Consider the following 26,072-nt stretch of genomic DNA (forward strand, 5'->3'; position numbering starts at 1 on the left):
GATCGTGCAGCCCCGTCTCGATCAGTGAGTCAAGAGATGGGGACGTTTGCAAGACAACAACGATCTGCACGAACAGTTCGACGACGTTTGCCGCAGCATGGACTATCAGCTCGGAGACCATGGCTGCGGTTACCTTTGATGCTGCATCACAGACAGGAGCGCCTGCGACGGTGTACTCAACGACCAAACTCGGTGCACGAATGGCAAAACGCCTTTTTTTCGGACGAATACAGATTACGTTTACAGCATCATGATAGTCGCATCCACGTTTGGCAACATCGCGGTGAACGCACATTGACTCACTGCCCAGGCGTATCAAGGCAGATCTGTTACGACCCGCCTGTTGCAGGTCCTGCACGGGGCTTTCTTGATACAGAAAATGTTCGACTGCTGCCCTGGCCAGCACATTCTCCAGATCTCTCACCAATTGAAAACGTCTGGTCAATGGTGGCCGAGCAAATGGTTCGTTAAAATACACCAGTCACTACTCTTGATGAACTGCTGCATCGTGTTGAAGCTACATGGGCAGCTGTACCTGTACACGCCATCCAAGCTCTGTGTGACTCAACGCCCAAGCGTATCAAGGCCGTTATTACGGTCAAAGGTGGTTATTCCGGGTATTGATGTCTCAGGATCTATGCATCCAAATTGCGTGAAAATGTAATCACATGTCACTTCAAGTATATTATATTTGTCCAATGAATACCCGTTTATCATCTGCATTTCTTTTTGGTGTAGCAATTTTAATGGCCAGTAGTGTGTGATAAATACAAGGTGCACTAAAAACAATCATCTGGTTTTAAAAAATGATGTCCGTTATGTTATTTGAGAAACGCGTTTGAACAGGGTACTGTTGGAAAGACCAAACTCTTGTGTTTCACATGGTTCCAGCAAGGTAGCAGCAGTGTGTCCCGATTTCAGTTCTAGTAAAAATTGTGTTGGGACAACAGAAAGAGTTTTGTGTTCTACGTTTTGGGTAGTGCGTGTCAGTAATAACTGCTCAGCGTGACTCCTTCAGCAGCGAACACTAGACGATGGCATGAAAAACTCCGAGAAACAGGTTGTCTGTGAAAAGGCAAATCGCCTGACACAGACGTAGAACGCATCCGCCATGGTTTCACAAGGAGACCACAGAAATCCGTTCGTCGCCCAGCTCGACAGCTCAACATGCCCCCCGATGTGGGTCTGGAATGTGTTGCGTCGACGTTTACCCATGGAACCATACAAAATTCAACTACTGCAAGCTCCTCATGAAGGTGACAAATAATAACGTGTGGAGATCTGTAATTTCGTTCTTGGCAGGCTGGAGGATGACAGTTTTATTCCACACTTAGTGTTTAGTGACGAGGCAACATTCCAATTAAATGGAAAATATATATATATATATATATATATATATATATATATATATATATATATATAGAGAGAGAGAGAGAGAGAGAGAGAGAGAGAGAGAGAGTGAGAGAGAGAGAGAGATAGAGAGAGAGAGAGAGAGAGAGAGAGAGAGAGAGATTAAGATTAAAACTAGGTGGGATATTGTGAAACAGAAGAAAGGACAGCCAGTACAAGATACAATTACAGTATTACAAGTAAAGTAAATGAAAATGCTGTGGCTTATAATTCACAATCTGTGGATACTATTGACAATCACTTCCTAATTTTGCAGCAAAAAAGAATTAAATAGTTCAGTTAAAGAAGGAAGAGATTATATGTATATTTCAAAACTCAGTCCATAAAACTTGAAGAAACTAGAAGTAACATCAATATACTTCATTAAAGTAATAAAACTATAAAATTTCGAAAAAAAAACAAAAGCTCATGCGTTGTTAATGAATTGTCAAACAGAATTTCGAAAAGCTGCTCTAACTTAATAAGTAAGTCGTTATTGGTGTGTCTTCTGCGTCACTGGCATAGGTAAGTTTTCGATACAGATTGAAGTATGTAATTGCTAAACCTCTTCATAAGAAACGTTACTTAATTACTCATTATCTAGTTTCCTCACTAACCTGATTTCACAAATATTCTGACTAACACTGTCCTCGGCAGTAGTCTCACATTTAATCAGAAACAACATACTTAGCACACCATAGTTTCGATTCCAAAAGGATTGCTCGACTGAGAGTGCTATTTATACATTCCCTCATTAGAAAGCACAAACCTTAAATAATGAAACATCATAGGCTGGTATTTTTGTGATCTTTCCAAGGCGTTTGATTGTACAGATGATGTTATTCCCCCTAGAAAAACTCAGATTTTATGGAATTGATGGTTTTATACGTAAGTGGTTTGAATCATACTTACAGAGAATGCAAAATGTTGTGCTGAATAATTCAAACAATGTTTGAAGGGTAGAACATTTAGTGACTGGAGAGAAATCACGAAGGGTGCTCATAAGATTTCAATTTTTGGTCATCCACAATTCATTATACATCTTAGCATTAAACGAGCACAATTGATACATTTTGCACACGCTACTGGGGTTATAAAAATACCATACGAGAGAAAGCCATTTTAATGATGTTTTTAAAAATAGTTATTAAGTTATTCTCTGAAAATGGACACTCCCTTAATTTGCAGGAAACAGACTATGTTGAATTCTGTACAATAACTAAAGACAAGCGAACAATCGAACAAGCACATGAACAGGAGTAGTAAAAACGTTAGGAAGTTCCAGATTTTTTGGTACACACACTGATGATAACTGGAAGGAGCTGTTCGTTTCTTGTAATTACTAGTCTTGGCAACAAACGAATCAACCTCCTGACATATTTTACTTTCTTCCATTGACAAATGTCTTAGTGTGTATTTTATTGACTAACTGACCGCTTACAAACAAAGTACTGATTGCACAAAACAGAGCAATAATAGTAACATGTGGTGGTCACCCATGGTCGTCAAAAGGTCATCTCTTCTAGGAATTAGGCATTTTAACAGTGCCATCAGAATAGATATGTTCTAAGATGAAATTCGTCGTACATAATCCATCACGATTTGGGAAGAAGAGTGACGTCTATACTTCCAACTCTAGAGGAAAACACACTTTGTTACTAGTTATCAAAGCTGTCTGTAAGGAGATCGATGTACAGGAAATTAAAAATACAGTACTGGCCATTAAAATTGCTATACCAAGAAGAAATGCAGACGATAAACGGGTATTCATTGGACAAATAAGTTATACTAGAACTGACATGTGGCTACATTTTCACGAAATTTGGGCGCATAGATCCTGAGAAATCAGTACCCAGAATGACCACCTCTGTCCGTAATAACGACCTTGATATGCCTGGGCATTGAGTCAAACAGAGCTTGGATGGCGTGTACAGGTACAGCTGTCCATGCAGCTTCAAAACGTTACCACAGATCATCGAGAGTAGTGACTAGCGTATTCTGACGAGCCAGTTGCTCGGCCACCATTGACGAGACGTCTTCAATTGGTGAGAGATCTGGAGAATGTGCTGGCCAGGGCAGCAGTCGAACTTTTTGTGTATCCAGAAAGGCCCGTACAGGACCTGCAACATGCGGTCGTGCGTTATCCTGCTGCAATGTAGGGCTTCACAGGGAGCGAATGAAGGGTAGAGCCACGGGTCGTAGCACATCTGAAATGTAACATCCACTGTTCAAACTGCCGTCAATTCGAGCAACAGGTGACCGAGACGTGTAACCAATGGCACCCCATACCATCATGCCGGATAATACGCCAGTATGGCGACGATGAATACACGCTTCTAATGTGCGTTCTCCGCGATGTCGCGAAACACGGATGCGACCATCACGATGCTGCAAATACAACCTGAATTGATCCGAAAAAAGGATGCTTTGCCATTCGTACATCCAGGTTCGTCGTTGAGTACACCGTCACACGCGCTCCTGTCTGTGATGCAGCGTCAAGGGTAACCGCAGCCATGGTCCCCGAACTGATACTCCATGCTGCTGGAAACGTCGTCGAACTGTTCGTGCAGATGGTTGTTGTCTTTCAAACGTCCCCCTCTGTTGACTCAGGGATAGAGACGTGGCTGCACGATCCGTTACAACCATGCGGAATAGATGCCTGTCATCTCGACTGCTAGTGATATGAGGCCGTTGGGATCCAGCGTGGCGTTCCGTATTACCTTCCTTAACCCACCGATTTCACATTCTGCTAACAGTCATTGGATCTCCACCAACGCGAGCAGCAATGCCGCGACACGATAAACCTCAATCGCGATAGGCTACAATCCGACCTTTATCAAAGTCGGAAACGTGATGGTATGCATTTCTCCTCGTTACGCGAGGCATCACAACAACGTTTCACCAGGCAACGCCGGTCAACTGCTGTTTTTTATGAGAAATGGGTTGGAAACTTCCCTCGTGTCAGCACATTGCAGGTGTCGCCACCGGCGCCAACCTTGTTTGAATGCTCAGAAAAGCTAATCATTTGCATATCACAGCATCTTCTTCCTGTCGGTTAAATTTCGCGTCTGTAACACGTCATCTTCGTGGTGTAACAATTTTAATGGCCAGTAGTGTATATAATATAATCGTCAAACATGAAAATGAGATGACAATGGTGGCAAAACGGTACTATCTCAGACAAATACACATCCGATTAACACAATTGAAATACTTTCGTGATATTTTTGATAAAGCAATCATTTGGCAGCTCCCACAATCGAATGGAGCACAGACAATAATCATGCGCTCAGCCCGCGGATACACTGTGTATGTTACTGCAATGATTCGTACTGTACACGTCTCGTCTTAATTGCTCCGCAATTTCATCGATTGCAGGGAGGGTCGATATCAATACCGCATACAAACGTTGACGAAGCTCCTCAAATGTGTGCTATTCTGTTCCGAGGTAGGAATGTTTCGTCTACAGCGACGTTTAGCGGTATTGTCCACCAGTTCACTGAAACGGGAAGAAAGAGTCCGACCGCGACCTGTGACAAACGAAAATAATACGGTGAATGTTTCAGCGGCGGTGGCAGCAAATCATCATATTAGTTCTCGGAACGTTGCGCGAGGTTCAGGAACTTCGGAAAGAATTGCTCTACGCATACTGCATGCACACAAATGGCATCTGTTTCATTTATAGCTGAATCATGAACTGTATGGTTGACGATTTTCACATTCCCCTGAATTTCTGCAACTCGATACAGGAACAACTGGCAGTCAATGATAATTTCATTTCAGAGATACTTTTCTCCGATGAATCAAATTTCGTGAACAGTGGTATCGATGTAATATGCATTAGTGGTTAGTGAAAGTTGAATATCAACGGCCATGGAGTGTCAATGTATGAAGCGGTATTTTCGATACGCTGGTACTTAATGTAAGTAGAAGGTGATCTGATTGGTCAGATGTACAGCGACATTACCGATAATGTTTTACCCTCAGTAATGGACAAGCTTTGAATCGAAACTATCGGAGTCGATGGATTGGACGAGAAGGTCCTCACATGTGGCCCGCACGTTCACCCGAGTTGACTTATCCGATTTTTTCCTGTGGGGATGGCTAAAACAGAGAGTTTACGTGGATGTACCACAGACGATATACGGCAGCGAGATGGCATTAGCGTAGAAATACTAATACATGTTGGATTGTCATTCAGACACAGAATTGCAATCTGCACTAGAAACAACGGATAACGTTTCGAATATTTTCTGCATTGAAACACTTGTGAAATACATAGCGGCTCACAGTAAGCAAGCACCCTAGATAGTGAGAGGCAAGGAGCTTCACATTAATCAAGCACCCCGAGATAGTGAGAGGCAAGGGGCCTCACAGTAATCAAGCACTCCAAGAGAACACATTACTGATACATCCACGATGATGTTCCTGGGTAACGCTGTAACGTCTGCCATCGGGTTCCCCTAAATGGCAGGCAGCACCGCATAACAGCTACGCTATGAGGGAAACAAACCAACAGCCAAAAACGCCGAAGACATCAGGTAAACACGCCGAAGATTCCAGTCGATTAGTAGCAACCTTTCCTTGCAGAGGTCTCCGCGACATATCCGGCCACGGATTCCTACGCCGGGTTTCTATTGGCTCCAGCTCACTATATACACTCCTGGGAATGGAAAAAAGAACACATTGACACCGATGTGTCAGACCCACCATACTTGCTCCGGACACTACGAGACGGCTGTACAAGCAATGATCACACGCACGGCACAGCGGACACACCAGGAACCGCGGTGTTGGCCGTCGAATGGCACTAGCTGTGCAGCATTTGTGCACCGCCGCCGTCAGTGTCAGCCAGTTTGCCGTGGCATACGGAGCTCCATCTCAGTCTTTAACACTGGTAGCATGCCGCGACAGCATGGACGTGAACCGTATGTGCAGTTGACGGACTTCGAGCGAGGGCGTATAGTGGGCATGCGGGAGACCGGGTGGACGTACCGCCGAATTGCTCAACACGTGGGGCGTGAGGTCTCCACAGTACATCGATGTTGTCGCCAGTGGTCGGCGGAAGGTGCACGTGCCCGTCGACCTGGGACCGGACCGCAGCGACGCACGGATGCACGCCAGGACCGTAGGATCCTACGCAGTGCCGTAGGGGACCGCACCGCCACTTCCCAGCAAATTAGGGACACTGTTGCTCCTGGGGTATCGGCGAGGACCATTCGCAACCGTCTCCATGAAGCTGGGCTACGGTCCCGCACACCGTTAGGCCGTCTTCCGCTCACACCCCTACATCGTGCAGCCCGCCTCCAGTGGTGTCGCGACAGGCGTGAATGGAGGGACGAATGGAGACGTGTCGTCTTCAGCGATGAGAGTCACTTCTGCCTTGGTGCCAATGATGGTCGTATGCGTGTCTGGCGCCGTGCAGGTGAGCGCCACAATCAGGAGGCACACAGGGCCAATACCCGGCATCATGGTGTCGGGAGCGATCTCCTACACTGGCCGTACACCTCTGGTGAACGTCGAGGGGACACTGAATAGTGCACGGTACATCCAAACCGTCATCGAACCCATCGTTCTACCATTCCTAGACCGGCAAGGGAACTTGCTGTTCCAACAGGACAATGCACGTCCGCATGTATCCCGTGCCACCCAACGTGCTCTAGAAGGTGTAAGCCAACTAACCTGGCTAGCAAGATCTCCGGATCTGTCCCCCATTGAGCATGTTTGGGACTGGATGAAGCGTTGTCTCACGCGGTCTGAACGTCCAGCACGAACTCTGGTCCAACTGGGGCGCCAGGTGGAAATGGCATGGCAAGCCGTTCCACAGGACTACATCCAGCATCTCGACGATCGTCTCCATGGGAGAATAGCAGCCTGCATTGCTGCGAAAGGTGGATATACACTGTACTAGTGCCGACATTGTGCATGCTCTGTTGCCTGTGTCTATGTGCCTGTGGTTCTGTCAGTGTGATCATGTGATGTATCTGACCCCAGGAATGTGTCAATAAAGTTTCCCCTTCCTGGGACAATGAATTCACGGTGTTCTTATTTCAATTTCCAGGAGTGTAGGCCCCGCCGGTCGAAGGCACACCAGTCTTCGTCCGCTGCTAATGGCAACCGCTATAGCAGAGTCTCCGAGAAGATATCACCGAAGCCGCTGTACTGCACCGCGGATCTAAATACCAGCCGACCGAGAGGAACCACATCTCCAGCTAGATCGCTGGACGTCTACATCTATTGTACAGCCAGCTGTTGTATTGTAGAAGAAGTTACGTTCAATAAACTGTTGGAGAATACAACAATAGCGTTTTCCCAAATATCAAATCACGCACTTTGGTTTTCCTAGTCGGATCTGGGCCACGCCTCTTGTCATCGTCCAGAAGCCAGGCAGGCGTCTCCGTCTCTGTGGTGAGTTTTCGGCGACCCTCAACCCCCAACTCCAGGTGGACGAGTTTCCGCTCCCTCGGCCTGATGATCTCTTTCGTAAATTGGCTGGTGGTCGTTACTTTACCAAAATTGATTTCGCTGAGGCGTACCTCCAGGTTTCTTTGGATGAAGCTTCTCAAGCAATCATCCGTTCTGAATGAACCCGCAAGCCTGTTCCAAGGCACACGCCTCATGTTTGGCCTGGCTAGCGCCTCCCGGCCAGTTTCCACCGCTTCTTGGAACAACTTCTGCAGGACACTCCCGGTTGCATTGATTTCCTCGACGACACTGTCGTTACGGGCCCTACTGCTGCTGTCCATCTTACCAACTTGCGTCAGCTCTTTCTCCGCCTCCGCCAGGCTGGGTTAAAATACAATAAGGAGAAGTGTTCCTTCTTTCAACCTTCTATTTCCTATTTAGGACATGTTATTTCACATGAAGGCATCTCTCCGTCATTTTCCTATGTGGACGCCATACACCGCCTGCCTCCCCCACGGGACATCCATCAGCTGAAATCCTTCCTTGGAAGAATATCGTATTACCGGAAGTACCTTCCGTCGGCCGCTCAGGTGGCGCCCCCTTATATCACTTATGTCGCAAAAATGTCCCCTTCAGTTAGTCCCCAGCATGTGAGACGGCCTGTTCCACCCTCAAACGCCAGTTGCAATCGGCCTCCTGCCTGATGCCGGATGATCCGTCTCTGCCGTTGCTCCTGGCTACGGACGCCTCTGATTACAGGGTCGGGGCTGCCCTCTCCCACAAGCTTCCGGATGGGACAGAACGTCCGGTGGTTTTTTATCCAAGGCCCTAACTGCCGCCCAGCTGAAGTACTCTCAGGTCGAAAAGGAGGCATTGGCTATCGTATTCGCCTGTTGCAAACTCATGCCTTTTTTATATGGACGTCTTTCATATCGTCACTGACCACCAGCCCCTCGTCTCCCTGTTTTCCCCGGACGCCCGGCTTTCTACGAAGACGTCTCAGAGGCATCAACGATGTGCTCTGTTCCTCTCGCAATTCCGTTACACCTTGCATTTTTAGTCCACCTCCCAGCACGCCAACGCGGATGCTCTTTCCCGCCTTCCTCTTGGTCCCGACCCTGTGTTTGACTCTTCGGACGTCCTCGTATTCAGAGTTGATGAAGCGATCCACGACACCCTGCGCGGGTATCCCACCACGGCCTCCACGGTGGCAATTGCGACCACGCGTGACCCATTGTTGCGCCGTGTGCGCTCCTATGTTCAGCGCGGGTGGCCCAGCTGTGCCCCCACCCGCGACCAGCAACACCTTCGGTTCTTTTTTTCTATCCGCCATCAGCTGTCGGCGGTGGATGGTGTCCTATTGTGGGTAGACACTACGTCCACTCCGCGTGTGATCGTTCCCCAGCATCTACGAACCGCAGTCTTGCTTCTCTTACATCAAGGCCATTGGGGAATCGCTCGCACCGAGGCGTTGGCCCGGCGACACGTCTTTCAGTTCGGGCTTACCTGAGACGTCACTCACATGGTTTAGAATTGCTGCAAGTACGCCCAACAGCTGTCCCGGCCCCTCAAACCTTCCTCTCTTGGCCTCAGCTGGCGGGTCCCTGGGATCATATTCATTTGGACTTCGCCGTCCCCTTCCTCGGCTACCAATGGCTTCTCGTCACCGATGCCTTTTCACATTTTCTGTTCATTATCCGTTGTACCAGCGGACCCTCGCTGCTCTCCAGAAAGTTTATTCCTTGGAAGGGTTGCCGTTAACGATTGTTACCGATAACGGCCCTCAATTCGCGACGTTTTGTTCTGCCAACGGCATCCAACACGTCCTCATTCCGCCCTTTCACCCACAATCGAACGGCGAGGCCGAACGCCTCGTCCGAACATTTAAGGCCCAAATGACAAAATATGCCTCCGGCCACACTTTGGACGAGTCGCTGACGTTATTCCTCAGTTCCTATCGGTCGACGCCCGTCGGCTCCCGTAGTCCGGTGGAACTTTTGCATGGCCGGCAACCTCGTGCCATTTTGCAACTCCTCTGGCCCGGACACAAACAACAGGTTCCGACTGCACAGGCTCCCTTTGTTCCGGAATCCCGCATCTGGGCGCGCGGTTTCGGCCCGAGAGCCGGATGGATTCAAGGGGTGACCGCCCGGCCGCGAGGCCGTCAGCTCTTTGACGTCCTCATCGCCGACACTGTGGTCCGCCGGCACCGCAACCAACTCCGGCGCCGGTATCAGGGTTTTCCAGACGCCTCTTCCTTCCGGCAAGCTGCTCTGCTGCCGCCCGGATGCGCTCCCTTCCACCCACGGTCGGCGTGCAGGGGTGCCACCCCCGCCCACCAGCAACAGCCGTCGCCTCCACAGCGGCTGCAGGCTCCACGGGCTCCTCCCCTGGCCCGACCGGCTGCGCCATCCGCCATCGCTGACGATGCCCCCATGCCCATGGCACCGCAACCGCCGATCTCGTAGCCCAGCCAGCGACGCCCGCTCGGTCCACTTTCCGGGCAGCATCCCGCGGACGTCGATGAACCTATTCCCCTGGCGCCCTCGCGGCTGGCTTCCCCGCCTCTTCCGCGGTGCAGCTCCGCCCGTCTGGCCTAGCACGCCGCGCCCTACTCTGCAGGGGCGAGTTTTCACGGCCTCCTCCACGAGGCCGCAAAGCCCGAGCAGGACGACGTCGCCCTCCCCCCCCCCCCCCCCCCCCCGCTCCGGGAAAGGAGGTGTGTACTGTCTGCCATCGGGTTCCCCTGAATGGCAGGCAGCACCACATAACAGCCACGCTATGAGGGAAACAAACCAACAGCCAAACAGGCGAAGACATCAGGTAAACACGCCGAAGTTTCCAGTCGATTAATAAGGAACTTTTTCTTGCAGAGGTCGCAGCGACATATCCGGCCACGGATTCCTACGCCGGGTTTCTGTTGGCTCCAGCTCGTCGGTCGAAGGCACACCAGTCTTCGTCCGCTGCTAATGGCAACCGCTATAGCAGAGTCTCCGAGAATACATCGCCGAAGCCGCTGCACTGCACCGCCGATCGAAATACCAGCCGACCGAGAGGAACCACATCTCCAGCTAGATCGACGGACGTCTACATCTAATGTACTGCCAGCTGTTGTACTGTAGAAGAAGTTACGTTCAATAAACTGTTGGAAAATACAGCAATAGCATTTTCACAAATATCAAATAATGTACTTTGATTTTCCTAATTGGATCTGTATTTTTGGGAGATATTACCATTTTGTAAAAAATGTCATCGCATATTCATGCCTGCCGATTACAGCGCCATTTATCATGAAACGAAAGAAATGTTTCACACAAAAGTTGCATATTTTTTTCACGGAGAATCCAAATCTGCACCATCGGGGGTGGTGCAGGGGACCGATCGTTATAATAATGGATGTCCCTCTCCGAGGTGATCAGCGTTTATTACCACTTTCTTTACTTCGATGTGTATTTCGCCAAATATTCCGATGAACTGTTTCAAATGAATCACCCTGAATATAATAAAACTATTTTTATGTATACTTGCATGAATAGGACTAAAATGTGTTCATTATTGTGAACACTTATCATGTACACATATACAGGATGATTAAAATTAAAGTTAAACTTTCAAACCGTTGTAGAAATAGCACCACTCCTCAGAATGACGTCAAATTGCGATGGAATAGTATCGCAGAAGGGGGAACACGTATGCCAGAAGAAAAATAAATAGTTGCAAAATGTAGCAATAGATGGCCCTGTAAGAATCCTAATTTAATAGTGGTCGACTACAAATGACAAATGACTCATACAAAGATTTCTAAGGTGTACGTTTGACGTTAAACGAACTATACTGCTCAGTGCGCAGTGGTGTACAGGTGTGACACTGTTAGTTATGTAAACCCATCCACCACGGCAAGATCATATCACATAGGATGGGAAAAATCGGTTTTTAATTGTCCTGGTCCAAAAACCGCAGAAAAAGCATCATTCACATCTGTTTTTAACTGTCCTGAGGTCAAAAACCGCATACAAAGCATCAATCAAAATCAAATCGGATTATTAATTTCCATGTGACTGGCGCCGTTTTCTGCAACAAGTTGAAATCGAGAAACAGTATGTTCCATAACTGATCGAAGTGTTTTCGGGTTCACGTTCGGAATATGTTGCGCAATGCGATCCTTCAATGCTGCTGAGTTTGCAATCGGAACAGTGAACACAATATCTTTCAGATATCCTCACAGCCAGAAGTCACACGAATTCAGAATAGGTGATTGGGACGGCCAGGCTGTATGGAAATGGCGACTGATACTTATAGCATTTCCGAAACGGCACTTCAGTAGCTGCTGAACTGGATTTGCAATTTGCGGAGGTGTGGCATCTTTCATAAAAATGATACCATCCACGCTGTTGCAGAGCTGGAAAGACGTGGTTACCCAGAAGACACTCATAGCACATACCAGTGACGGTACAGGTAACAGGATCGGAAGCACCTGTCTCTTCTAAAAAACATGGCCCTACGATAAAGGATGAAGTAAACCCGACCCACAAAATGACCTTTTCAGGATGAAGTGGTACTAGTCGATTTGCGCGTGGATTTTCTGTTGCCCACATTGGACAATTCTATGTATTGACATATCCTGTCAGATGGAAGTGGGCTTCGTCTCTCCACATAATCTTCCACGGGCAATCATTGTCCACTTCCATGTGAGCGAGAAATTCTATAGCAAAAAGTCTCTCTTGCTGGCAGATTAACAGGAAGCAACTCTTGTACATGGGTAATTTTGAATGGATAGCAAAGACGGATTTTACGTGCCGTGCTCATGGTTATTTCCAATGTTCGGGCAATTCTCCATGCACTACACGTTTGCACACAACCACTCGCCTCGTGCTGCATCGCTGTGGCCACTGCATCCACTGACGCTGAATCAAATCGTTTGCTCCCTCTACCAGGTTGCACGCAGAATTTCAGAATCATTTTCTCCAGAGCCACGGCAGCCATCGGATCAACGTCTTTTTTCAAACCCTTAGGTGTCCGGAACTTCTACAGAGCGACGTGTTCACAGTCATCGTTCTTGTAATACAGCTTTACAAGCAGGGCGCGATCCTGCATTGAGGCAGCCGTGGCGAACGTCGCAGACGCGAAGGAAAGCTAAACCTTTTTCTTTCTTTCTTTTTTTTTTCTTCATTGACTTTCGATTCTACCCGGGGGGGGGGGGGGGGGGCATTAGGTTGACAGCAGCGTAATATGCCGCTCTGCAGCCTACAGAAGAGTTACAAACACAATGAGTAAATATCAACAATGAAAGTAGGCGATAAAACGGTGACTGTTTAAAATTGTAACATGGCGAAAAACTGCGGAAGAGAAAATAAAAACGAAGGGTTGGTGATGCTGGTTAAAACACATATTAATTAGACACGCACAATTAAAGAAACATGACGACAGTCTGGTTTCTGTTCACAAGAGTTAAAAAAACACACTTACCGTCAATGTGGTGTCTGTTCGCAACACTTAAAAAAAGGTGACGCACAACACTGAACACTCGTTTAAACACTGCACTATAGAGTAGACAAGATGGGAGGAGGGAGGGGGGGGGGGGACCCGGATAGATGAGCGTGAAAAACGGGTGGGGAGGAGGGAAAAGCAAAAGGGTGGAGGAGGCGATGGAGGGAGAGGCAGGGCAGACGCTAGAAGAAGGGGGGAAGGCTATATCGATGAATATCTATAGAACATGTAACTGACTAACTCTCCACGTTAGAGTAATCCTGTGCAACTGTCTTCATGTCTGCATAACTACTGCAACCTACATTCATTTCAACGTTCTTACGTTATTCAAGCTTTGGTTTGCCTCTTCAGTTTTCTCCCTCTACTACCCACTTCCTTGCATTATTAAACTGACGATTTTTTAATGCCCCATAATGTGCCCTATCAACCGACACATGCTTTTAGTTGTGCTGCTAATTTCTTTATTCCCCTTTTCGATTCAGTACCTCATCATTAGTTATTCGACCTACCCATTCACTTTTCAACATTACTATAGCGCCACATTTCAAAAGTTTCTATTTTCTTTTTGCCTCAACTTTTACATACTGTTTTGCTTATTATATTGAAAAAAATACACTCCAAGACAAAAAAATGCGATTCACCACGAAGGAAGTGTACGAATGGGACGTAAATCGTTAGATGTGATCTACATTTACAGACAAACAAATGATTACAATTTCAGAAGAACTGGACTGGATGAGTTATTCAAGAAAAAGACTTCACAAATTGATCAACTCAGTAATGCAGTGGTCCACTTCTGGTATTGGATTGATTGATAGAGTTGATAGATGTCCTCCTGAGGCATTGTGTGCAAATTCTGTCCAAGTGGCGTGTTAAATCGTCTTAATCCCGAGATCGTTGGATGATAATGCCCAAAATGCTCCAAACTTTCTCAATTGTGGAGAGATCCGGTGACTTTGCTGGCCAAGGAAAGATTTGGCAAGCATGAAACGCAGCAGAAACAACTCTCACAGTGTGCGAGCAGGCATTACTTTGCTGAAGTGTAAGCCCAGAATGGATTGCCCTGAAGGACAAGAAAACGGAGGGTAGAATGACATCGACATAACTGATATGAAGAGAAACGGCACCCCAGTACATGAGTCCTGATAGTCGGGCCATATGGTGGGCGAGAGTCAGGTTGGTAACCCACCGCTGTCTAGGGCGTCTCCAGACGCATCTGCGGCCTGGACCCTTACTGACTACAATAGAAGTGTTTTAAGTGATGAGTCCTGCTTCGAAATGAGCCTCGATGACTAGCGAACACGTGTCTGGAGACACGCCGGAAAGTGGTGGGTACCAACCTGACCGTCGCCCTACGTACAGTCTGACAACCAGGAGTGATGGTTTGAGACGCCATTTCTTTTCATAGCAGGATCCCTTTGATTGTCGTCCACGGCATCCTTACAGCACAGCGGTACGTCGACGATATTCTGCACCCCAGTTTGACGTCCTTCATGGGAAGCCATCCTGGGCTTACGTTTCAACAAGATAATGCCCGCCCGCACATGACGAAAAATTCTACTGCTTGTCTTCGAGCTTGACAAACCCCACTTTTGGCAGGATCCCTCCCCATCTGAGAATGTTGGGAGCATTTTGGGCAGGTTCCTCCAGTTATATCGGAATTTTGCCCGACGCAACGTGCCAATTGCACAGAATTCTGCGCGCTGTTTCTCAGGAGGAAGTTCAACATCTCTATTAGTCAAAGCTAAGCCGGACAAATGTTTGCATAAGGGAGTTTGGCGGACCGACGTGTTACTGGGTAATCCAACTTGTCAATCTCTTTCTTTTGAATAAATCAACCAATTTTTCTGAAACTGGAATCATTTGTTCGTCTATCCTATACATGTACAACACATCAACCGATTTCCGGCCCATTTCATAGTTCCTTTGTGGTGACCTTCTTTTTGTCTTAGATTGTATAATTTCTAATTATGTTTTCGTGTAGAAGTCTGCAGTTGAGGTACACACTGAAATACCGAGGTCAAAATTTGTTCAAATGGCTCTGAGTACTATCGGACTTAACATCTGAGGTCATCAGTCCCCTAGAACTTAGAACTACTTAAACCTAACTAGTCTAAGGACATCACACACATCCATGCACGATGTAGGATTCGAACCTGCAACCGTAGCGGTCGCGTGGTTCCAGACTGGAGCGCCTAGAACCGCTCGGCCACATTTGCCGTGTCATAGGAGCAAAGCAAGGAGTAGAACGTGTGGATTCACCACTGCTGGGAAAGGTGAGCAACAAACCAGCATCAAGCAAAGTGATGTTGATACTTCTTTTTGGGACTATCATGGCGTGGTACTGTCCGCATCTGTAGCTCAGTGGTCAGCGGAGCTGACTAACATGCGGACGAACCGGGCTCGATTCCCAGTACTACCAGGGACTTTTTCTTTGTGGGAGGGATGGGACGGAGTGCACTCAGCCTCTTGACTCAACTCACATTCCGCGTGGTGTCTGTTTGTTCTAGATCGTGTCTCCCTACCACTTTCGTGCAACGACGCTCTGAGCGTGATTTTTAGGGAATTGACTAGTTTGAACCTGGGACCTGTTGCTGGTAAGGAGACGCCAGACCACACATGACATGTAGAATTCAGAAGAGTTCAGTGAGACTAGCGATGATATAACCAAATACTTAATGATTTCAGCGTCAGCTCCACTGCACTCCCTGCAAAACAATCTTAATATTAACTAAATTTAGTGGAAGGGGTTCAAGGCTTTCCTATTTTTAGTTAGCTGGTAAAATAACGTCGAAAAAGCAGTTAAGTTTTCCATCGGAAATTTTATTCTACTCACAAAACATCGTTTATAAATTGCACTATTGAGGTAATGTTTTAATACAGGATGATAAAAACCAACTGTGTTCAACAAAAATGTGAACGAATATTCCCTGAGTGGGTTTCCAAGTTCTACAATGGATCGAAGGATGACCTATGCCAAATCACATCTATAATCTAGGTTTAAATTAAGTTTCACAAGAGAGAAAACTATCAAAACGGTCTACAGTGACCCTCAATTATCTTTAATTACTTATCTAACTTGTCGAAAATTACAGTGGCTGATGTGGCTTCTCAATAACAATATAACAGAAAAATCATCACGTTTCAGATTTTTACTTCAAGTGCCAAATGTGCACACCATGAGCTTTAGTTGACAATCGACACTAGTATTACGCAAAAAGGGGGTATAACGGATGAGACTTCTGCAGTTCTGAGTAAAAGCCTTATGCGCTCAAAAATGCGGCGTCGTGTGCGTTCATTACCTTGTCGGTGTTCGTCAGGGGGCGACGGGCAGCACAGCTCCGCTCACTTCGCCGTCTCGGAAGCAACTCCTCCTAACTTCTCCTTACTACAATTTACAGAAGTTGGTTTAAAAAAAAGCTATCTGGCTGTGTTTTCATCTGACCAGTCAGGGTCTCAACGTTAACCTTAAGCCCCGCCTACAAAAATTCTGTCTATCCAATGAGAAACGTTATACTTTTCGTGGTGGGGCAATGTTTTTAAAGTTGGCAATGTAACAGAGATGCGAAAAAGTCTCACGCTAAACCTTACAGCTGGTGTGGTCCTTTTAGCGTTATCGTAAGATCTATACTGTTCTTCTGGAGGGCTCTATCTTTTAAAATGGGCTGGGGGGGGGGGGGTGGTCCTAACGTAACAGAGACGCGAAAAAGTCTCACGCTAAAACTTGCAGGTGGTGTGGTCCTAGCGGTTAGCTGCCGACGTGGGTGTCCGTCCGTCCCTTATCGTAGGGCCTTCCAGCTTAACACGGTTCTGCTCTCGGCTTCTGTTCTCGTTTCTCCCCTCGGAACTGTGTCTGTCTCATGGTGGGAAGGTATGACATGCATTTAGTCATTCTTGTGTTAGTCTGTGGTATTCCATTTACTCACTCGTTACTCGTATTACTTTGATTAATTTAATGTCATGATTTATTCGGAGCTATGTGACATACTACTGGATTTGCTTATCATGTCCGGGTTTTCATGGAAGGTGTTGGATTTGCCTGACACCTTACAAGCCTCATGTGAGGCTGCTGCGAGGATGCTCCGGACTTTCTTTCACTACTTGCTGTATCTCTTCGTTCCAGATTTTTAAACTTTTTTTTCCTCTAAATATCGGTATTTTGCTAAGAACCACGTCAGCTGTTTTCAAAGCTTCATTTTTAATGTTTTGGCCTTCTTCTGACATCAAATCACTTGCACTTACAAAAGGTAATTTAACTGCTATTATTGCCGTAAAAGAACTCTAATATTTTACATTTGCGGGAGGTGCATATTATTTTTTCCATACGATTAGGAAAATTTTTCTGGCTCGTTTTCCTTTGTTCATCTCAGAAACGAAAAGCATGTGACACCACTGAACTCACTGATTGCAATCCTGTCATCCCACAGATATCCTCCCCATTTCACACTTTCGTTCAAAATCGTCCTGATCCAAAGTTCTTCAACCTAAAAACCCTATCCTTCGAAATTTAAAAAAACCCTAACCTGAACACATTTGTTCGATGGGTTCTAAGCAAACAATTACAATCAACCTCCAGATCCTGACTTACAAACACTCATGTTGTGTCAAACCGAGTTGCGTCCCCGTGTGTTCTATCTCTCCCATCAGCCTGTCACGTTAAACCTCCTCAGCACGTGCCTGTTGTAGTCTATTGAATTGATCCTGAAGTTACACCATGCAATGTTGAAAGGGAACAACATATCTGCTTTAAGGGCTGCATTCAATAGGCATCAACGAGAAGTTTGGTCCCACATCCCTAGCACTCAGATTCTCAGAACGCCTTTCAACTATTGATCGTATCTCTAGAAATGGCTTCCCCATTTGCCAACGCAGGCATCTAGAAGGTATGTTACGTGAAGGATTAAAATTATATAACCGGCAACAAATCGTCTCTAGATATAAAATTTTTTTCGACCTAGTACGAAACCATTATGAAGTGAAATTAAGCCGAAAATGAGCTCCCAATTAATCTGTGAATAATGGACGGCGATAACACCGAAACAGTGATGATCACCAAAATCACCGGTGCACGGTATCCAACCCAGAGTAATATGATTCGGTTGAATACTCAGACAGTTTTGTCAGTCTAAGACCGATTGCTTCATACTGTAAACTTTCGCATAATACAAGCTGGTTCTGAAGAAAGATAAAACGTTTTCGACTACATCCCAAACTGTTTCACATTATATGCCTCTTTTCACGTCAGCCAAAAGATATCAATTGCCGAGGTGCGATTCAAATTTTCATAATAGCTTCCTATTTAGATATTACCTGCATCATTATTAAAGTTTATCTGATGTCAGAACAACCCGTTATGCTCAGTGAAATAAAAGGTTTCCTGGGGGATAACTTCAGTGCATAAATCCCAAGAAGTCGACTACGAGAGCACTGATCAACTTCGTACTCGACACATTCTTTAAGAACTAATCTGAAGCAACTGATCCCAGCCAGTGTGCAAGGTCAGTCTTGTTTAACCTAAAAGTCGATATTTCAATTAGTATCCCTTCTATTCCCATGGCAACCCTTATCTGTCATTATGATACAAACATAGTTTGAATACGAACAAAACCCTTATTCTATGTGGGGTCCCATAATTCTATTTTATCCACTGAATCGTGCTTAGAAGTAGTGTCAATGACATTTGAAGTAGTAAAAATAATAATTTGATTTTAAAAGACATTCCGTGAGTCTGACATACGGATTGGATGATGCCAACAATTGACGTCGGCATCGATCTTTATAAAAGCAGCTGGTTGAGCTAAGGACGGCAGTTTTCAGTGAATTGAAACAGCTACTGGCTCAGAGAGGGAGCAACAGGTAGTACTTTCGTTCGATAGTACCAGATGAAACTGTGTATATTCAGTACTGAGTACCAGTATGGAGGTAACACTGATAGAAGTACAGCCAGTAAATGTTTTTATTTTGTGCTTGAGGCTAATAAGCTCATCGGACAAAAATTAGTCACCGCTAAGACATCAACAAGCATCATTTAATACCGTGTAAATTCCCCCCCCCCCCCCCTGGACTTGATGAGCGCCTGGGTTTGGTTAGAAAATGATTCCACAAGGCTGTATAGGTGTGTCATATCCAGATTACCCACTCGCTGAGAATTTGATAGCGCAATTCCATGAAATTGAGGGGATTCTGATGTCGGCGTTTCGCGCGGAGTTCAGTATCCCAAAAAATTTCTGCGTGGCTCAAGTCAGGCTACTTTGTAAGCCAATCTGGATGTAATAAGGAGGGGAGTGTTCAGAAAACCAGTAGCATATTCTTCCAGCCCCATGAACTTAGCAGTTGCCGTGTTGAAATATTGGGCCTTTAATACCATACTCTTCGTGCACATGTTGACTGAAAAACAACAGCTGATCATTCAAAGAGTTTAAATAAACATGTTGGTTTACGTTACTGATCAACGATAGGGCCCACATCCAGAACATTACAGAATCGCCACAAACTCGCACCTGACCTCGCACGCGTTCAGGATGAAATGCTTCATGTGGCCTTCTGTGCACTCGACCATATTCATCATTTCAAATGTAGTCAAAAACGTGATTAGTCAGACCACATTATGGTTCGCCTGCCAGCTACTGTCCACGTTCGACGATTTCCAGCCCAGTGAGTTTAGTTTAGTTATGTCCGTAGATTATCACGATTATTTAATCGATATGATATGGAACAAGTCAGATTATAAGATATACATACACACATGAATAATGCTAATATTAATATTACTGAAACTTTAGTTCTACACATGCAACTACATTTACAGGTAAGTTTTTTTTTTCCTGTGCTGAAACAGAAACTCGTCCATGGAATAGAAGGAGTTGTCCAAAAGAAATGATTTTAAGCTAGATTTAAATCTTGATCTATTACCTGCCCGGCACTTTATGTTGCTGGGCAAATGATCAAAGATTTTTGTTGCTGAATAATGTACTCCTTTTTGAGCAACTGACAGCTTCAATAACGGATAGGAAAGGTCATTTTTTCCTCTAGTGTTGTACGTATGAATATAACTGTTCGTCGCCAATTGAGATGGATTATTTATAACGAATTTCATTAGCGAATATATGTACTCTGATGGTGCAGTTAAAATAGCTAACTCCTCGAAAAGGTGCCTACATGACGTCCTTGGGTGAACATCACTAGTTATTCTTACTTCTCTCTTTTCTGCAATCAATACTTTGTGTCTAAGTGGTGAGTTACCTCAGGCAACTATTCCATAAGACATTATTGAGTGGAAATATGCAAAGTACGTTAGGTGACTGATCTGTTTATTACCAAGACTAGCGATTATACGAAGAGTGGAAGAATCTGAACTCAATAGCTTGAGAAGCTCAGTAATATGCTTCTTCTGAAGACACGCAACTTTATGTGCATGTGTGAGCAATGGCCTCTTGCAGAATGACCAACTGCAAACGTCCACTGCATCCAGTTCCCGTCGCGGTGTTCTCTCGCTAACTGGTGTGGAAGGACCTTCATTCACGGCCTGCAGCAATTCCTGTCGAGTTTTGAAGCTATTTCGATTTACAACCCGTGAATCACGTCTCCGGTACGTCACAGTCAGGATCTTTTTCCGGTCACAATTCTGACGTGATGCTACTTGGCGACGTGTGCCACACCACTGCTTGGTGACACGCTCAACAGTCCGCAGCGATACACCAACAAATCCAGCAACTTTACGGACATATGGCCACTGGCACGGCCAAATACGATTGACCCTTTTTTGCCTCTTTGTCACGCCTTTAGATTTACCTAAAATGTCCGCATAAAAGGTAAATGTCTCACTGACTGCTACTGCCGTATGCTCACATAGAGTCGGCGCGCGCGCGGTTGAGCACGTGCCTCGATAGCCGCGCCAACTGTAAAGGTTTAACGATTCACCTATGCGTGCGCACTGGGTGACTACATTTTTGTCCGATGAGATTAATAATACACTGGTGTGACAGAAGTCATGGGATACCCCTCGATGTCGTTTCGGACCTCCGTTTGCCAGGCGTAGTGCAAGAGCTCGAAGTGGTGTGCCCTCAACAAGTCGTTGGAAGTCATGTGAAGAAATACTGAGCCACGTTTCCTCCATATCCGCCCATATTTATGAAAGTATTGTCGATACAGGGTTTAATGCACGAACTAACCTCTACATTATACCCCATAAATTTTCGATGGAATTCACGGCCGCCGGCCGTTGTGGTTGTGCTGTTCTAGACGCTTCAGTCTGGAACCGCGCGACCGCTACGGTAGCAGGTTCGAATCCTGCTTCGGGCATGGATGTGTGTAATGTCCTTAGGTTAGTTACATTTACGTAGTTCTAAGTTCTAGGGGACTGATGACCTCAGATGTTAAGTCCCATAGTGCTCAGAGCCATCTGAACCATTTGAACCGTCAAGTCGGGCGATATGGGTGGCCAATTCATTCGCTCGAACTCTCTAGAATGTTCTTCAAATCTAACTGCGGGCCGGTGACATGGCGCACTGTCAAGCATTAAAATTCCGTCGTCGTTTTGGAACGTGAAGTCCATGAATGGCTGCGAATAGTCTCCAAGTAGCCGAAACTATGCATTTCCAATGATCGGTTCAATTTGACCAGAGGATGCCGTCCACTAAATATAAACATAGCCCACACCATTATGGAACCGACACTAACCTCCACAGTGAACTGCTGACAACTCGGGTCCGTGGCTTCTCGGGGTTTGCGCTACAGTCGAACCCTACCATCAGCTCGGACTCACGTGACCAGCCACTGTTTCCCAGCTGCCGATGGTCCAACCGGTGTGGTCACTGACCCAGGAGACGCGCTGCAAGCAATTTTATGCTGTTAGCAAAGGCACTCACAACGGTCGTCTGCTGCCATAGCCCATTCACGAAAGATTTCGCTGTACTGTCCCAATGCAAACGTTCGTAGTACGTCCTACATTAATTTCTGCGGTAATTTCACGAATTGTTTCTTGTCTGTTAGCACTGACAACTCTACACAAACGCCGCCGCTCTCGGTCGTTAAGTGGAGGCCATCGGCCACGGCGTTGTTCGTGCTGAGAGGTAACGCCCAAGATCTAGTATTCTAGGCACACTTGTGACACTGTTGATCTCGGAATATTGACTTCCCTACCGATTTCCGATTCAATCTGTATATTGAGCAAGCAGTAAAGGAAACAAAAGAAAAATTTGGAGTAGGTATTAAAATTCACGGAGAAGAAATAAAAACTTTAAGGTTCGCCGATGACATTGTAATTCTGTCAGAGACAGCAAAGGACTTGGAAGAGCAGCTGAACGGAATGGACAGTGTCTTAAAAGGAGGATATAAGATGAACATCAACAAAAGCAAAACGAGAATAATGGAATGTAGTCAAATTAAATCGGGTGACGCTGAGGGAATTAGATTAGGAAATGAGACACTTAAAGTAGTAAAGGAGTTTTGCTATTTGGGGAGTAAAATAACTGATGATGGTCGAAGTAGAGAGGATATAAAATGTAGACTGGCAATGGCAAGGAAATCGTTTCTGAAGAAGAGAAATTTGTTAACATCGAGTATAGATTTAATGGTCAGGAAGTCGTTTCTGAAAGTATTTGTATGGAGTGTAGCCATGTATGGAAGTGAAACATGGACGATAACTAGTTTGGACAAGAAGAGAATAGAAGCTTTCGAAATGTGGTGCTACAGAAGAATGCCGAAGATTAGATGGGTAGATCACATAACTAATGAGGAGGTATTGAATAGAATTGGGGAGAAGAGGAGTCTGTGGCACAACTTGACAAAAAGAAGGGACCGGTTGGTAGGACATGTTTTCATGCATCAAGGGATCACAAATTTAGCATTGGAGGGCAGCTTGGAGGGTAAAAATCGTAGAGGGAGACCAAGAGATGAATACACTAAGCAGATTCAGAAGGATGTAGGTTGCAGCAAGTACTGGGAGATGAAGAAGCTTGCACAGGATAGAGTAGCATGGAGAGCTGCATCAAACCAGTCTCAGGACTGAAGACCACAACAACAACAACCGATTTCCGGAATGGAATGTCCCATGCGTCTAGCTCCAATTAGCACAACACGTTCAAAGTCCGTTAAAGCCCGTCCTGTGGCAATAATCATACTAGGAACTTTTTCATATGAACCAACCGAATACAAACGACAGCTCCATCAATTCACTGCCCTTTTATATCTCTTGCACGCACTACCGCTGCCATCTGTATATCTGCAAATCGCTATCGCAAGACTTCGTCACCTCCGGAACCACGCGGCTGTTACGGTCACAGTCTTCAATCCCGCTTCGGGCATGTATGTGTGTGATGTCCTTAGTTTAGTTACGTTGGAGTAGATCCAAGTCTAGGGGACCAGTCCACAAGGGATCCAGCTACAGGATGTGAGCACTACAAGACTTGCCCATGCAGATGATGTAGCACTAGTAAGTAGTTCCAAAAGAGAATTAATCAGCATGATGCAAAATTACTACAAAATTGCTGAGAAAACAGAATTAGATATTAGTAAAGAAAAGACAGAATACATGCCCATAAGTAAGAAAACAAGAAAAGATGCACCTCTGACTGTAGATGGATTCAATTTCAAGACTGTTGACCACTTCCAGTACCTAGGAAGTCTTTTTAGTAATAACAACAGAACAGATATAGAAATAGATGCCCGTTTATCAACAGCAAACAAGACACTTTTTAGTTTCATCAAAATTCTAAGAATAAGATCGCTTAGCAGTAACTTCAAAATCCGCTTATATCAATCGACCATTATACCTGTGATCTTATATGGATGTGAAACATTAATATCTAGAAAGAAAGATGAAGAAAAAGTGTTAATATTCGAAAGAAAAATGCTAAGGAAAAGTTTTGGACCTGTATACGACTAAAATAGCATGGAATGGAGAATAAGAAGAAATGAAGAATTAAGAGGGCTGTACAAACACAGTAACATCGTCGAAGTGCTCAAGAGGTGAAGGTTGAATTGGGGAGGCGCTATATCAAGAATGACAGAGAATAGACTACCTAGAATGGCATTCAGCAGAACAATAGATGGAACGAGAGGAAGAGGTAGATCCAGAATCAGATGGCGGGATAACATTCGGGAGGACACAACGAGGATGAACAGCAACAGCAACTGGACAAACAGCGCATTGGACAGGCAGAATTGGAAGAGGCTCATAGAGGAAGCGTATGGTCGATAAGGCTCTTGCCAGATGTAAAGTAAAGTAAAGTCTAGGGGAGTGATGACCTCTATCTGAAGTCGCATAGTGCTTAGAGCCATTTGAAATATCTTCGTCACCTCAGTGTAAACACGACAGATAGTTACTAAAATTTAAGGAAAACAGCACACATCAAGTGCAGGCGTCGACCTGCAAGCCTCAACAAAGCGACGCGAACGAGATAATCACATCCACAGAAATTGTGGGTTTGACGAATTTCAGACTGGTGTAAGACGTGTATATTTCTATTGTCTACTGTCAAACCTCAATTTATGAAAGATGTTTATATTTTATTAATAGGATTAAGTAGGAATAATTAATATTTGTCATGCTGGAAATAGCTGTGGTAGCAGGGAATGTCTGCACCAAAGTATTGTTGGCGGGAGAGACCGGACATTGATGTAAATTTAAAAAGGGTGGGAGATACCGCGTCTAGATACATTTTAAGAAAAGAGCGGTAAAGACAGGGCATTGATACATTTTGTAATGGTAGCAGGTATTGTTTGCACCAGAAAGCATTGTTGTCGGGAGAGATCGCACTTTAGCTTTCGTAGGAAGTCAGTAGTAAGCGAGATGTGAAGCGAGTCGGTAGCAGGTCTGAAGCGAGAGGTTGAGAGGAGCGGTGTACCTGCCAGCCACCAGCTATGATTTACAGAAGATTATAAACGGATGTACAGAGACATCAGCTAACTATTATCGTAAGAGGATCTAATATTATTGATTTTTTTTTTTTTTTTTTTTTTTTTTTTTTTTTTTTTTTTTTTGAGAGCCTCAAGACTACTGAAGGTATGTTTGCGCAATGCTAGTACTAAGATTATTGTAAAACGTAAGTCCCATTTGAACGTTTATAAAAACATTTCATTACCAACAGTAAATATTTGAAGAATGGTTTTGAGAATATAATTAATTTTGGCCAGCAATATTGCATTACTGATTATAATCCATCCCAAAAACCATCAACGTAAAATATTGCAAAATTTTATTGTTGTCAATAAAAAGTGTAACTATGAATTACGTAACTTCAGTCAAAATAATTAAAGAATAACGTCAGCTTTGCTATTAAAGAATAACGTCAGCTCTGGTAATAAAGCCGGCCAGTGTGGCCGTGCGGTCTAGGCGCTTCAGTCTGGAACCGCGTGACCGCTACGGTCGGAGGTTCGAATCCTGCCTCGGGCATGGATGTGTGTGATGTCTTTAGGTTAGTTAGGTTTAAGTAGTTCTACGTTCTAGGGGACTGATGACCAAAGATGTTAAGTCCCATAGTGCTCAGAGCCATTTGAAGCATTTTTTTTTTTTTGTAATAAATACAGCCACTTATTATGGCATCCCACCAGCAGCTAATAGAGTATAGTAAAACAGAGAAAGTATATTCATGTCGCAGTTCGATAGAGCAGTCACATGACGATCCAGTAACAGTGAAAAAGGTAAGGAACAGTTTTGGGTTATTGCAGGTAACGACTGAGGGCCACGACGACGACACATTCTGTGTTTCGTCGAAATAATCAGCAACTCACTTTTAATAAGCACCATTTAAAGTTGTATGTGAAGATTGAGAAAGAGAATTAATTTCAAA

The sequence above is a fragment of the Schistocerca gregaria genome, chromosome 6 (assembly GCF_023897955.1).
Source record: "Schistocerca gregaria isolate iqSchGreg1 chromosome 6, iqSchGreg1.2, whole genome shotgun sequence".
NCBI classification, from domain to species: domain Eukaryota; kingdom Metazoa; phylum Arthropoda; class Insecta; order Orthoptera; family Acrididae; genus Schistocerca; species Schistocerca gregaria.